The sequence below is a fragment of the Salmo salar genome, chromosome ssa15 (genome assembly GCF_905237065.1).
Source record: "Salmo salar chromosome ssa15, Ssal_v3.1, whole genome shotgun sequence".
NCBI classification, from domain to species: Eukaryota; Metazoa; Chordata; class Actinopteri; order Salmoniformes; family Salmonidae; genus Salmo; species Salmo salar.
In genome coordinates, this window is record NC_059456.1 from 80765193 (window position 1) to 80780833 (window position 15641).

At 41.4% G+C, this 15641-nt stretch overlaps 1 pseudogene; it reads right to left on the reverse strand.

The window, feature by feature from the left end:
- Nucleotides 1-129: 129 nt before the first annotated feature.
- LOC106572280 (protein polyglycylase TTLL10-like) lies at nt 130-8927 on the reverse strand (annotated as a pseudogene).
- Between the last annotated feature and the right edge of the window lie 6714 nt (nt 8928-15641).

The window sequence follows — 15641 nt, forward strand, 5'->3', positions numbered from 1 at the left end:
CAGGTGTGTGGGTGTGGCGCTGGCAATGAGGAAATAGAAGCACACTTCAAACTTTCTTGCCTTCAGGAGCAGAGTGTTCTGGACGTACCTGAGGAAACATGAGTTATTATACATTACAATCCACTTGGCTGATCTAGGATCAAGCCAGTCCATATAATCTTATTCATTTGGATCTATAAGCTAAACTGATCCTAGACCAGCACACATACTCTGAATCTTTCTGAATACAAGCCCAACACATTGTATCTACAGTACATCTCTTTTAAAAACAGATCTTGTATTCCCTCTGTTGGTAAGAAATGGAATAACATATCCAATTCTGGTTGACACTGGCAGCTTTACAATTCATGGAGAATTTTCAAACACTTTTCTAAATTTGGTTTATACAAGCTGCGTGGCTGCCGCGGAGTACTACAGTATAACCACATTGAATTAAACACGAATTTTCGAATGTATATGATCCATAGAGAATGATAGAGACCTCTAGTGGCCATTGAGGACATCGCCATTGAAGACATCCACCACTTCAATGTAGTCAACTAGGTGGGACTTCCAACTTCATTGGCTGATCCCTCCTGGTGACCTTGTTGGAGTCATGTCCAAATGGGTCATCAGGAGGGATCAGCCAATCGTGAAGAAGAAAATTGACTACTTCAAATTGGAGATCGCCTTAATGGCGCTGCCCATGCTTTCACAGACACTATAATGGCTCAGCTACAAAGATGTCCTATCTATCTATCTATCTCTATGATATGATCATATCATCTGCAATTCCTTATGGCAGACAAAGTACTGAATGTCCTAACAGAGTAGTGTTCACAGCCCTAGTATTCACCCACTGATGCACGATGCATGCCTGGGGGCAGGCGAAAACGCAGCTTCCTGGTGCATTGACTCTCTGCGATGTTCTGCAGCTTGAGTCTAAAGGCTGAGATATCAATCTGGTTCTTCAGGAGGAAGATGCCCGCCCCTACTGAAGGCCCATGGGTTTACAAATCCACACGCTCATCTCCTCATCACACATACCTAGTAGCAACGCAATGGTCTTTTTAGAATATCTCATGTAATGGATAAAAAAAATTATGCGCAAGAGCAGTGTGTGGGTTTCTTTTTTCTTTGACGTTATCACATTATTTCCACGTGCCTGCAACAAGATAAGTCAGATGTGTGAGTGTGTTTTTGAATATCTTATAAGAATATCTCAATAGTAACCATTGTAGTTACAGTTGAAGTCGGAAGTTTACATACAGTTAGGTTGGAGTCATTAAAACTCGCTTTTCAACCACTCCACAAAGTTCTTGTTAACAAACTATAGTTTTGGCAAGTCGGTTAGGACATCTACTTTGTGCATGACACAAGTAACTTGTCTAACAATTGTGAACAGACAGATTATTTCACTTATAATTCACTGTATCACAATTCCAGTGGGTCAGAAGTTTACATACACTAAGTTGACTGTGCCTTTAAAACAGCTTGGAAAATTCCAGAAAATGATGTCATGGCTTTAGAAGCATCTGATATGCTTTTTTGAGTCAATTGGAGGTGTACCTGTGGATGTATTTCAAGGCCTACCTTCCAACTCAGTGCCTCTTTGCTTGACATCATGGGAAAATCAAAAGAAATCAGCCAAGACCTCAGGAAAAAAATTGTAGGCCTCCACAAGTCTGGTTCATCCTTGGGAGCAATTTCCAAATGCCTGAAGGTACCATGTTCATCTGTACAAACAATAGTACGCAAGTATAAACACCATGGGACCACGCAGCCATCATACCACTCAGGAAGGAGACACCTGTCTCTTAAAGATGTACGTACTTTGGTGTGAAAAGTGCAAATCAATCCCAGAACAACAGCAAAGGACCTTGTGAAGATGCTGGAGGAAACAGGTACAAAAGTATCTATATCTACAGTAAAACGAGTCCTATATCGACATAACCTGAAAGGCCGCTCAGCAAGGAAGAAGCCACTGCTCCAAAACTGCCATAAAAAAGCCAGACTACAGTTTGCAACTGCACATGGGGACAAAGATCGTACTTTTTGGAGAAATGTCCTCTGGTGTGATGAAACAAAAATAGAACTGTTTGTCCTTAATGACCATCGTTATGTTTGGATGAAAAAGGGAGAGGCTTGCAAGCCGAAGAACACCATCCCAACCGGGAAGCACGGGGATGGCCGCATCATGTTGTGGGGGTGCTTTGCTGCAGGAGGGACTGGTGCACTTCACAAAATAGATGGCATCATGAGGCAGGAACATTATGTGGATATATTGAAGCAACATCTCAAGACATCAGTCAGGAAGTTCGCAAATGGGTCTTCCAAATGGACAATGACCCCAAGCATACTTCCAAAGTTGTGGCAAAATGGCTTAAGGACAACAAAGTCAAGGTATTGGAGTGGCCATCACAAAACCCTGACCTCAATCCTATAGAAAATGTGTGGGCAGAACTGAAAAAGTGAGTGCGAGCAAGGAGGCCTACAAACCTGACTCAGTTACTTATACCAGCTCTGTCATGAGGAATGGGCTAAAATTCACCCAACTTATTCTGGGAAGCTTGTGGAAGGCTACCCGAAACGTTTGACCCAAGTTAAACAATTTAAAGGCAATGCTACCAAATACTAATTGAGTGTATGTAAACTTCTGACCCACTGGGAATGTGGTGAAAGAAATAAAAGCTGAAATAAATGATTCTCTCTACTATTATTCTGACATTTCACATTCTTAAAATAAAGTGGTGATCCTAACTGACCTAAGAAAGGGAATTTTTACTCGGATTAAATGTCAGGAATTGAGAAACTGAGTTTAAATGTGTTTAAATGTATTTGGCTAAGGTGTATGTAAACTTCAGACTTCAACTGTATACAGTGGGGAGAACAAGTATTTGATACACTGCCGATTTTGCAGGTTTTCCTACTTACAAAGCATGTAGAGGGCTGTAATTTTTATCATAGGTGCCCTTCAACTGTGAGAGACGGAATCTAAAACAAAAATCCAGAAAATCACATTGTATGATTTTTAAGTAATTAATTTGCATTTTATTGCATGACATAAGTATTTGATCACCTACCAACCAATAAGAATTCCGGCTCTCACAGACCCGTTAGTTTTTCTTTAAGAAGACCTCCTGTTCTCCACTCATTACCTGTATTAACTGCACCTGTTTGAACTCGTTACCTGTATAAAAGACACCTGTCCACACACTCGATCAAACAGACTCCAACCTCTCCACAATGGCCAAGACCAGAGAGCTGTGTAAGGACATCAGGGATAAAATTGTAGACCTGCACAAGGCTGGGATGGCAGGACAATAGGCAATCAGCTTGGTGAGAAGGCAACAACTGTCACGACTTTCTTCGTCGGAGGACGATATAGCGAAATCGTCGTCTGAAAAGGTGGACCAATATGCAGCAGAGTTGGTGTTCATTTTCTTCATTTATTAACGAACGGTTGAACACGAAAAAAACAAAAACATAAAACAAATACCCTCTGCCACGTCCTGACCAAACTACAATAAATATTAACCCTTATACTGGCCAGGACGTGACAACAACTGTTGGCACAATTATTCGAAAATGGAAGAAGTTCAAGATGACGGTCAATCACCCTCGGTCTGGGGCTCCATGCAAGATCTCACCTCGTGGGGCATCAATGATCATGAGGAAGGTGAGGGATCAGCCCAGAACTACACGGCAGGACCTGGTCAATGACCTGAAGAGAGCTGGGACCATAGTCTCAAAGAAAACCATTAGTAACACACTACGCCGTCATGGATTAAAATCCTGCAGCGCACGCAAGGTCCCCCTGCTCAAGCCAGCGCATGTCCAGGCCCGTCTGAAGTTTGCCAATGACCATCTGGATGATCCAGAGGAGGAATGGGAGAAGGTCATGTGGTCTGATGAGACAAAAATAGAGCTTTTTGGTCTAAACTCCACTCGCTGTGTTTGGAGGAAGAAAAAGGATGAGTACAACCCCAAGAACACCATCCCAACCGTGAAGCATGGAGGTGGAAACATTATTCTTTGGGGATGCTTTTCTGCAAAGGGGACAGGACGACTGCACCGTATTGAGGTGAGGATGGATGGGGCCATATATCGCGAGATCTTGGCCAACAACCTCCTTCCCTCAGTAAGAGCATTGAAGATGGGTCGTGGCTGGGTCTTCCAGCATGACAACGACCCGAAACACACAGCCAGGGCAACTAAGGAGTGGTTCCGTAAGAAGCATCTCAAGGTCCTGGAGTGGCCTAGCCAGTTTTCAGACCTGAACCCAATAGAAAATCTTTGGAGACAGCTGAAAGTCCATATTGCCCAGCGACAGCCCTGAAACCTGAAGGATCTGGAGAAGGTCTGTATGGAGGAGTGGGCCAAAATCCCTGCTGCAGTGTGTGCAAACCTGGTCAAGAACTACAGGAAACGTATGATCTCTGTAATTGCAAACAAAGGTTTCTGTACCAAATATTAAGTTCTGCTTTTCTGATGTATCAAATACTTATGTCATGCAATAAAATGCAAATGAATTACTTAAAAATCATACAATGTGATTTTCTGGATTTCTGTTTTAGATTTCATCTCTCAGAGTTGAAGTGTACCTATGATAAAAATGACAGACCTCAACATGATTTGTAAGTAGGAAAACCTGCAAAATCGGCAGTGTATCAAATACTTGTTCTCCCCACTGTATGTTACCTATACTGATGAATTAGTAATAGCACCTATGCTGACGACATTACCTATATGTCATAATAATTAATTATTTATGTCACAAAGCAATGGGAAGAGCACTGGCAAATGCAGCTCTGTTCTGTTGTTCTCCAGGCAGTATATCTCACTGGCTCACTCAATCACATGGGGGTCTCACACAGATGGTGGTACAGTATCTTTGGATTTGTTTACTTTGTGATAACTGCGTGTTATATTTTACCTTATTGTTGTCATTATGCTGTAGTCTTGAGATATGCTGTTTCAGTTGATAACAATATGCAGATGCATCACTGTCATCCTTGTAACTGAATTTGAATTAAAGTTACTATAAACTGCATGTATGTTTCTACTTTTATGAAGAAACATGATGATGAACATTGCAAATTATACTGCATCCTTCTTCTACGACAGCTGAGTCATAAGTCTATTTGTGCTATTGGTGTTAAGTGGGAGAACTGACTGTGTCATGGTTTCTTCTTCAACAAACCTTCTTACTGAAGAAAGCACACACATCCCTGGGTCGCTGGTCTTTTCAGTTCGCTGCAGCTAGCGACTGGAACGAGCTGCAACAAACACTCAAGCTGGACAGTTTTATCTCAATCTCTTCATTCAAAGACTCAGTCATGGACACTCTTACAGACTGCTTTCCGTGATGTATTGTTGTCTCTACCTTCTTGCCCTTTATGCTGTTGTCTGTGCCCAATAATGTTTGTACCATGTTTGTGCTGCTACCATGTTGTGTTTCTACCATGCTGTGTTGTCATGTGTTGCTGCCTTGCTATGTTGTTGTCTTAGGTCTGTCTTTATATAGTGTTGTATCTCTTGTCGTGATGTGTGTTTTGCCTTATATTTATACGTTTTTAATTTTTATTATATATATATTTTTTGGTAGGCCGTCATTGTAAATAAGAATTTGTTCTTAACTGACTTGCCTAGTTAAATAAAGGTTAAATACATTTTTTTAAATAAAAAACCCCAAATAAACAGGTTTGAAATTTGGAGAGACATAATGGTGGAAATCCTGCTGAGGCGAGGCGGTAGGGGGACTTTTCAAAGGACTGTGGGTGTCATGGCTTCTCCCTGTGTAGCTCTCTTTGTGTCTCAGACCTGCCCTCTGCCAACATGTCTCTATGGCAACAGAGCAGGTTTCTCTTGTGATTTTATCACACTAGCCTGCTGGGAACTGAAGTTCTGTACTCTACAGTATGTACCGTAACTTTCCAACATAAAATCAATAAATAATAATACATTAAAATCACAAGGACGACTATTGTGTCACTCAAACCTGTCAGTTACGAATGATTTGTTTTCATAGTTTGCTTTCATTGTCTCTTCCATGAAGCACAAGTTCCTTTTTCAACTCTAGCCCCCTACAGAATCTAGTTCTGTATTGTAGTGTGCTGTTATTGGCGCGTCATCGTGTAACTGGAGGCGTTATGTTTGACCTGGGCCAATTTCTACCTTCCCGCTGGGCAAGGAAAACCTCTCTCTCATCCCTCGCTCCCATGTGGAAGGTAGCGGGGGAAAACTCCTCAATTTTCAACCTCCTACAAGGCACAGAAGCAGCTGTTAGATGAAAGGAAGTTAAACTGTCTTATTTAAAGGGATAGTCTACTTTTTCAAATTTAAAAACGGTTCTAGGAAAGACGATACCCTAGGGAAGTACTTTTTTTTTTTTTTTACTCATAAGTTTATGTAGAACAGTGACTACAGGCTAATACTTCCGGGAACGCTGCCTCATGAAGCAGACTCGACAGATCCGGGTTTGGGGTGTCAATGAGAGAAGTGAATAATGTGTCCTTAGTTGTTCATTTTCTCAATTTCTCAAGGCACAACCCATTATTGACAAACTGACACGTTTTCATTTTTGTAAAAAAATACTTTATATCGAAGGAGTGCCTTGATTTGATGGCCTACACAACCATTAGACCCAATGACGTGTTTCTGCGCGAGCTTAGCTATCTAAGGCCCATGACATCGCCTACAAGCGTGATCTGAGATTTATTTTGGAGAAGCAGTTTCTAGGCATCATATTAAACCATATTTTGCAAAAAAAATAAAGAAACACTACAAAAAGGCCAATACCATCATTAGTTATGTTTTTAAATGAACACTAGATGGGGTACGTGTTCAAATTGAAATGTTTTTATTAATGGGTCTCTCTTTTAATCATGTTAATGGTCTTTATTTTATGTAAGCTGCACTGAAATTCAGTTTTCTTTAATGTAAACTGCCAAAGTGCACCATTGTGGCACATGTATTTGTGAAAATTAAACCTATCTATATCTTTGACTGTACTGTGAGAGGCCTATGCACCCTCTTTGTCTCAGATGCCTCACCTCAGTCCTGGACCGTGGTTGACCTTGCTGCTGATGCAATCATACTCCCTTAGGTTGCTAAGGAGGACGATGTTAGTGGTCAGCACCTTGTTGTTGGGGATCTGGTACAGAAGCTGTTTACCTACAACAGGGTTTCCCTAACTCGGTCCTCAGGACCCCAAGGGGTACACGTTTTGGTTTTTACCCAGTACTGAACAGCTGATTTAATCAACTAAACATCAAGCTTTGATCATTTGAATCAGCTGTGTAGTGTTAGAGCAAAAACCAAAATGTGCACCCCCAGGTCTCAAGGACTGAGCTTGGGAAACGCTGACCTACAACATGATGACACATTCAAAACTGTTCTCCTTCCTATTGTTGTCCTCCACAAAAGACACAACATTTCAAACACTGAACCCAGATCTATATTTGGTGCTTATTTAGAAATAATCAAGACTGAATAAAATGTAATGTTACTGTCACTGTATTGATACCTTTGAGGGGTGAACCACATGAGCTTGTATAGTACAGCTACTTTCTTTGAAATTGTAGTAGGTGATAGGAGATTTAGTCTCGGACCACTTGAGTTTAAAGTCCTCCAGTCTTGTCGTAGATCCGTTGCCATCCTCTACTCTCACAATAGGAGGTTAATACTCTAAATACTTAATCAAGAGGTATGTTGAATTGTCTTAAAATGTCACATCATTGGTATAGGGGAGGGACTCCTTCAAAGAAAAAGAAGGGCCCCGGGCCCCTGGGCTCCTCTCCCTCTCTGGGTACGGTAGTAACAACACCACCCTGGGGGATGACCTCCTGCTCCCACTGAGGCACCGCTCCTCCAAACACACACCTTCCACACCCAGAAATATGGATTAAAACACACACACACACACAAGCATGTATACACTCGCACACATGCGCATGCACACACACCTAAACACACACACACATGCATACACTCGTAAAGTACATGCACGCATACACACACTTGAATTTAGGTATGTTTAGTGTAGTACAATGGAGCTTCCGTGCCCTATTCATGTGTGAGCCTTCAACTCTGCTATTCACTAAGGCTCAGGCTGCTACAGTAATAACATAGGGTCACCCAAGCCTTCTATCTATTTAACCCTTCAGGAAGCCAAGACCATGCATTGTTGGATAAGATATGCATCTCATTTTACTCATCAGGCTTTAGTGGTATACTGTATCGCTCAACTGACTCAGAGTGCCAAATTCTATTCAGCAAGTGTCAATAGATACTATAACTACAAAGGTGGGAACTCCAGAGAAAGTATTTTTTCCTAAACTATAAGAAATAACTTTGGTTGGACACCGTCTTTTCTTTTCTTTGTTCACGGAAGCACATATGAACTGTTTTGCACTGTATGATTAACTGGCAGTTTATGCCTCTCCTGTTACTTATTATCAAAAAACTTGAACAGAAATAATAGAATTGAACAAAATCCTACCATTCCCCACACATACCTGGCCCTCCATTCTCTCTCGGCCCCCCTCCTCCGTGCTGCAGACGTCTCCTGGTTACCTCGGAGGACCGCCTCCTTGTCCTTTTGCGGTTGGCCTTCCCCTATACTGGGTTCTGATGTCACTTCCTGTATCTGGTTGTTGTAGGCCAGGGACTTGCTGTCTACCACCTCCTCCTGCTGTGTTGAACCCCTGGCTCTGGCTCTCCTTGGGCGGGTTGTCTCCACAGACCAGCTGGGTGTCCGGCAGCCCTCTAATATTCAACTCTTATAAGACATGGAGCCCAATATACACTCAGGTTTGACAACTGATGTACAACACATTATGACAATGGTTTTGATACTGATATTTTTGTTATGCAACCCAGTTCTCCGATGACGTCACTGACTGCTGACCCAGATAGTGGGAGTACTGGAGCAGGAGTTTTTCCATTCAATGTCAAAGTGGTACAAATTGTATTTTTCATTTATAGCCTAGAACATTTTGTCAAATTGTATCATTATTTTATGCTTTATAGATAATTAAGAATGAAAATAAAAATGTTTATTTAAAGTAATTAATATGTCACCAAATGCATGAAATGTAGGCCTGTTTTGCAACATGCAGAATCGGGTGTTTAGCAGAAGTAGGTAGGCAGTACGTGATGACCTCTGACCTTATCTAGTGCTGGTCCTGTTGCACACTGATGCCTGTAGAACTGGAGGGAAAACTTGAGATATGCATATGGCTAGGTCCAAAACACGAGCCTTTTATGTATGCATTTCAACCAGTTGTCCACGTGAGGCCAAGAAAAGGAGAAAGAAATTGCCCATGCACAAATGAAATAGTGTAAGCCAATATGTTGCAATTCAGTGTTAGTCGATGTAGGTCTTGGTCTGTACCATGCCAACTGAGTAATAAGGTGTGTAAACAACCACTGGTTACATGGGAGATTGGTGCTTTGGCAACAGTTGCTCATTTTAGATTGAATCTTGCAACAATACCTCCACAAAATATACTACTCAAGGATATGAATACCACTTGCACGCCACCTCCAAGTTTGGCGTCATTCAATATTAAAGCCCTTCCCAACAATGCAGAGAGAAAAAAGAGAAATAATAGAATAAATACACAATGAGAAACAATCAATTGGATATATACAGGGGTACCAGTACCGAGGGGTATGAGGTAATTGAGGTATATATGTACAGTACCAGTCAAAAGTTTGGACACACCTACTCGTTCAAGGGTTTTTCTTTATTTTTACTATTTTCTACATTGTAGAATAATAGTGAAGACATCAAAACAATGAAATAACATCACATGGATACATGTAGTAACCAAAAAGTGTTAAACAAATCAAAACATAATATATAGTTGAGATTCTTCAAAGTAGCCACCATTTGCCTTGATGAAAGCTTTGCATACCCTTGGCATTCTCTCAATCAGCTTCACCTGGAATGCTTTTCCACCAGTCTTGAAGGAGTTGTTGGCTGCTTTTCCTTCACTGCAGTCCAACTCATCCCAAATCATCTCAATTCGGTTGAGGTCGGGTGATTGTGGAGGCCAAGTCATCTGATGCAGCACTCAATCACTCTCCTTAGTCAAATAGCCCTTGCACAGCCTGGAGGTGTGTTTTGGGTCATTGTCCTGTTGAAAAACAAATGATAGTCCCACTAAGCGCAAACCAGATGGGATGGCGTATCGCTGCAGAATGCTGTGGTAGCCATGCTGTTTAAGTGTGCCTTGAATTCTAAATAAATCACTGACAGTGTCACCAGCAAAGCACCCCCACACCATCACACCTCATGCTTCACGGTTGGAACCACACACCACACACTCATCAGACCTAAGGACAGATTTCCACCGGTCTAATGTCCATTGCTCATATTTCTTGGCCCAAGCAAGTCTCTTCTTATTATTAGTGTCCTTAAGTAGTGGTTTCTTTGCAGCAATTCGACCATGAATGCCTGATTCACGCAGTCTCTTCTAAACAGTTGATGCTGAGATGTATCTGTTACTTGAATTCTGTAAAGCATTTATTTTGGCTGCAATTTCTGAGGCTGGTCACTCTAATGTACTTGTCCTCTGCAGTGGAGGTAACTCTGGGTCTTCCTTTCCTGTGGCAGGTCTCATGAGAGCAAGTTTCATCATAGCGCTTGATGGTTTTTGAGACTGCACTTTAAGAAACTTTCAATGTTCTTGACATTTTCCTCATTGACTGACCTTCATGTCTTAAAGTAATGATGGACTGTTGTTTCTCTTTGCTTATTTGAGCTGTTCTTACCATAATATGGACTTGATCTTTTACCAAATAGGGCTATCTTCTGTATACCACCCCTACCTTGTCACAACACAATTGATTGGCTCAAATGCATTAAGAAGGAAAGAAATTCCAAATTAACTTTTAACAAGGCACACCTGTTAATTGAAATGCATTCCAGGTGACTACCTCATGAAGCTGGTTGAGAGAATGCCAAGAGTGTGCAAAGATGTCATCAAGGCAAACGGTGGCTACTTTGAAGAATCTCAAACATAAATTATATTTTGATTTGTTTAACACTTTTTTGGTTACTACACGATTCCATATGTGTTATTTCATAGTTTGGATGTCTTCACTATTATTCTACAATGTAGAAAATAGTCAAAATAAAGAAAACCCTTGAATAAGTAGATGTGTCCAAACTTTTGACTGGTACTGCACATATAGGTAGGGATGAAGTGACGAATATGATAAAGTATGGATAAAGTGAGAAATATGACAACAGAGTGTCAATCAAATGGATTTACCAGTTTTCCAAGGCATTGTATCTAACAAAATTGCAAAATAATATTTGATAGTGGATGCACACATGCTTTTACATACTGGTATTATAATGAAAATTAAAAATCTATCCAGGGGGCATTTCGTTCAAGCTACAGGTACTCCACACCTTATTTGTTCCATTTCTTCAATTTTGATTGAATTGTTTTCCTAAACATTGTCAAATCTGATATGCTTTCTAGGTTTAATTTTGTACACTTTTTGTTTATTTTTGTGTATAATTTTTCTGCAATATGGATCAACTGGCAAATACTAGTAGCTAAGGAACCATTTTCCTTTTTTCTCTCCCAGATAATTTTTGCTTCCCTTTTGGTAAATCCAGTAATCACTCCCCATCTCAATAATTTGCTTACAGAGGACCCACCCCGTCACAGTTGGCAATTACCACTAATCCTATCCCTACCTCCCAACACCCTGATAATTTACTGGTAGTGGTGTCATTGCATCTACCTTTAGCGGATTTGCCAACAACCACAATCATCCAGTTTTTAGGGACATCGGTACCTTCAAACTATCTTCCTTTGCCGATGAAAACCGGATGTGAGAACTTTGCTCATGCGTTTCTTCTACGTCTGCTATGTTAGGTTACATTGCATCAAACAGCCATGCAACTCTACAATATCCTATTGTCTGATTGGGTAGGATAAGGATTTTGATTTTATTGTATTTTACTTATGAATGGATTTTGTATTTCTTTATGATTATAAATGTTGGTAAATAATGGCCAAAGAAAGTAATGGCCAACAATACACAATTTTCCAGATAAATGAAAATATTACCTTTAAGTTCAGTTGTTGCTTGGTAGGACATTGAAGACACTAAGCACCCCTAACTTTTACATGGAACCCTCCCATATTCTTGTGTTAAAGTGCTTTGTGTTTCATTAGTGTTCAGCCAATGTTAGTCACACCTTGATAAAGAACCGCCATCTGATAGACACTGTGCAAAGTGCTGCGTAGGTAGACAAAGAAAACAGGTTTGTTTTACAACCCTGACTGTCGGGGTTGGCGGGAGTCTCCACTGACTCCCGCCTATTTGTGCACATTCATTGATTCATTGTGTCAATTGTGTGCACTTTGTTTGTCAACGTCTATCAATTCCCTGTTAAATATATACTCAGTATTGAAGTTATCGCTAATCCCCGCATTTCCCCAGCACTCGATAATGTTTGGTTATTGTAGCCTAATTTATGTTCAGTCATTACCTAAATATATTATTACATGCATAGCCTACATTTCTCATTCTAGAAGTTGTTTGAAGAGCTCAGAAACTGCGCAACACTTGTTATAAAGAAGCTTTGGTTTATTTAACTCTATTTACCAGTTTTATGTCAATTGTTTCATTGTTTTTTACTTGGAGCACATGTCTGGTTTTTCCACCTTGTCCAATGATGTGTGAAATTGCCATTCCAGAATGGCTGCTGTGGCTAATGCTAGCTAGCATGAGGACAAAAGGGCAGTTTTCCAAGAAAACTAGCAGTATTTCAATCTTCTCAATGGTGCAGTGTGGATGAAGGTCAAATTTAGAATACCTGCATTGAGGTACGTTTTTCGATCCGATCTCGTGCCGGCTCCACCGTGTCTTAAGGTAACCATGATTGAAAGTATGAAAGTCGCACTGGATAAGAGACTCTGCTAAATGACTAAAATGTAATTGAGTTCCAACTCCAGTGCAGCTCAGAGTAAACAAGCGTAATGGTAGGGTCGGAACTTTCTGGCAAGGTAGACCCCACCTGTGACTTGAATGGTTAGTACAGATTTTGGCATATAATAAGCTTTTTATTTAGAATAGTCCGTTTGAAGTCTAGAACTTTGTATATATAATCAATTGAATTGTAAATGTATCATCACCAAATCATCACCAGCACTGTGTAAATAAATTCAACCACCATTTACACCTCTACCTGCCTGCCTACTGCTGAATCTTTGTCCTCACGACTGCTACAAGGTCACTATTTTACACCTTGGCTCGCCATCAGCCAAGATAGAGAGCGTGTGTGTGTGTGTGTGTGCGTGCGTGCGTGCGTGTGTGTGTGTGTGTGTGTGTGTGTGTGTGTGTGTGTGTGTGTGTGTGTGTGTGTGTGTGTGTGTGTGTGTGTGTGTGTGTGTGTGTGTGTGTGTGTGTGTGTGCGCGTGCGCGTGCGCGTGCGTGTGTTTGCCATTGGGGGAGACAGGGGAAGATGTGTGTATGTGGAGATTTGCCTATTCCCATGCCATCCCAACTGCCTCATGCACCAGGTAATAAGCAATTGTAGTGCACCCTCCAGTCATGGTGTCTCTGTACAACCCATTACACAGAGGGATTCTCCTTGTCAAGGTGTTATAGTGGAAGTGAAGGAGTTTGGTGTAAAGAAAGGCTGTTATTCAATTGCTCTCTCACACCATTCATGATATCCTTACAGAATTACAGTGGCAATGGGGGCTTTAGGGGTAAGTGTTTCCCATGCTTAGGGTCAGATCCATTCCACTGAGGGGGAGATATACATCCTGTTACGTAACACAGGATTTGCCAGCCTCCCCCAACTGTGAGAACCCGGCAAGAAGTGTCTATCATGTTTTTCAGTGAAACCTCATCCTTTTTGAGGGGAAATAGCAAGAGCAGCAAATAGAAAAATGTTGTGAATATATTGTATGAGAATAATGCACTATTCTAAGATAGAAAAACTCCTTGTCTTGAGTTTTGCTTTTGTGATTGTGGCTATTACACAAGATGAACATGTTTTTTTTAGGGTGGTAGAACTACCTCCAATAGATGTTGGCTCATTGAGGATCATTCATCATCATAAATATTTATACTAAACTATAACCGTCATGTCCCTAATCTAGACATACGCTCCCACCCAAATGAACCCCTTCTTGTAATTCAATTGACATACCTGTACGTGTGTTTGACTTCTCTCAGTGAAGATGGCTGTTAGAGGACCTAATGACACTCAATGAAATAGCTATGAATTGCTTTCATTTTCTGTAAGTGTCAGATTGCATTTTGGGTTTCCAAATACATCCAAATATACAGTGCATTTGGAAAGTAATCAGACCCTTTACTCGTACTTTGTTGAAACACCTTTGGCAGCGATTAGAGTCTCGTGTCTTCTTGGGTACAACGCTACACGCTTGGCACACCTGTATTTGGGGAGTTTCTCCCATTATTCTCTGCAGATCCTCTCAAGCTCTGTCAGGTTGGATGGGGAGCGTTGCTGCACAGCTATTTTCAGGTCTCTCCAGAGATGTTAGATCGGGTTCCCATTTAAGTCCGGGCTCTGGCTGGGCCACTCAAGGATATTCAGAGACTTGTCCTGAAGCCAATCCTGTGTTGTCTTGGCTGTGTGCTTAGGGTCGTTGTCCTGTTGGAAGGTGAACCTTCACCCCAGCCTAAGGTCTTGAGCACTCTGGAGCTGGTTTTCATCAAGGATCTGTCTGTACTTTGCTCTGTTCATCTTTCCCTCGATCCTGACTAGTCTCCCAGTCCCTGCCTATGAAAAACATCCCCACAGCATGATGCTGCCACTATCATTTATTTTTACTTCACCTTTATTTAACCAGGTAGGCTAGTTGAGAAAAAGTTCTAATTTACAACTGCGACCTGGCCAAGATAAAGCAAAGCAGTTCGACACATACAACACAGAGTTACACATGGAATAAACAAACATACAGTCAATAATACAGTAGAAAAAAGTATGTATATATACTGTGTGTGCAAATGAGGTAAGATAAGGGAGGTAAGGCAATAAAATAGTCCATAGTGGCGAGGTAATTACGATATAGCAATTAAACACTGGAGTGATAGATGTGCAGAAGATGAATGTGCAAGCAGAGATACTCGGGTGCAAAGGAGCAAAATAAATAAATTCATAAATACAGTATGGGGATGAGGTAGTTGGATGGGCTATTTACAGATGGGCTATGTACAGGTGCAATGATCTGTGAGCTGCTCTGACAGCTGGTGCTTGAAGTTAGTGAGAGAGATAAGAGTCTCCAGCTTCAGCAATTTTTTCAGTTCGTTCCAGTCATTGGCAGCAGAGAACTGGAAAGACAGGCGGCCAAAGGAGGAATTGGCTTTGGGGGCGACCGTATGGATGGTGCCAGGTTTCTTCCAGACGTGACGCTTGGCATTTAGGACAAAGAGTTCAATCTTGGTTTCATCAGACCAGAGAATCTTGTTTCTCATGGTCTGAGAGTCTTTAGGTGCCTTTTGGCAAACTCCAAGCGGGGTGTCATGTGCCTTTTACTGAGGAGGGGCTTCCTTCTGGCCAAGGCCCTTCTCCCCCGATTGCTCAGTTTGGCCGGGCGGCGAGCTCTAGGAAGAGTCTTGGTGGTTCCCAACATCTAGGAAGAGTCTTGGTG